We start from the raw sequence: 460 nt of genomic DNA, 5'->3' as shown, positions 1-460 counted from the left end.
CACAATGTCCCTCTGAGGTGCTGGCTGCCCCATCCTCCCCCAGCTGGGATCACCCCACATTAAGCCCTGCCTGAGAAACCAGGCTTGGTGCTGGAAAGAGGCTGAGCACCCTCGCCTTCTGGTGCTGAACTGGCCATTTCAGGGTCTGCAGGAAACCCAGAGTGCCCCCCAGCAGGTCTGTGGTGCTGCTGTGCTGCAGGGGGATGGGTGCAGAGCGAGGCTGCTGCTGGCATGGCCATGGCCACGCTGTCACCAGCCCTGGGGTCACCCAGAGCCTCAGCCCCAGAGCTGGGCTGTGCTCAGCACAGCATGGCTAGGCCAAGCAGACCCCTGCCAGCAACAGCAGTGATGGGAATAGCAGCCCAGAAATAGCTCCAGCAGCATCTACCAAGGGTGGTCTGTCCTCCTGCAGCTCCTGGAGTGCTGCCAGCGCCAGGGTCAGCCCAAAAGCCTTCAGAGC

Source organism: Merops nubicus, unplaced genomic scaffold, assembly GCF_000691845.1.
Source record: "Merops nubicus isolate BGI_N331 unplaced genomic scaffold, ASM69184v1 scaffold16231, whole genome shotgun sequence".
Lineage (NCBI taxonomy): Eukaryota > Metazoa > Chordata > Aves > Coraciiformes > Meropidae > Merops > Merops nubicus.
The sequence above is the reverse complement of the archived record's forward strand: the minus strand, read 5'-3'. Positions refer to the sequence as shown.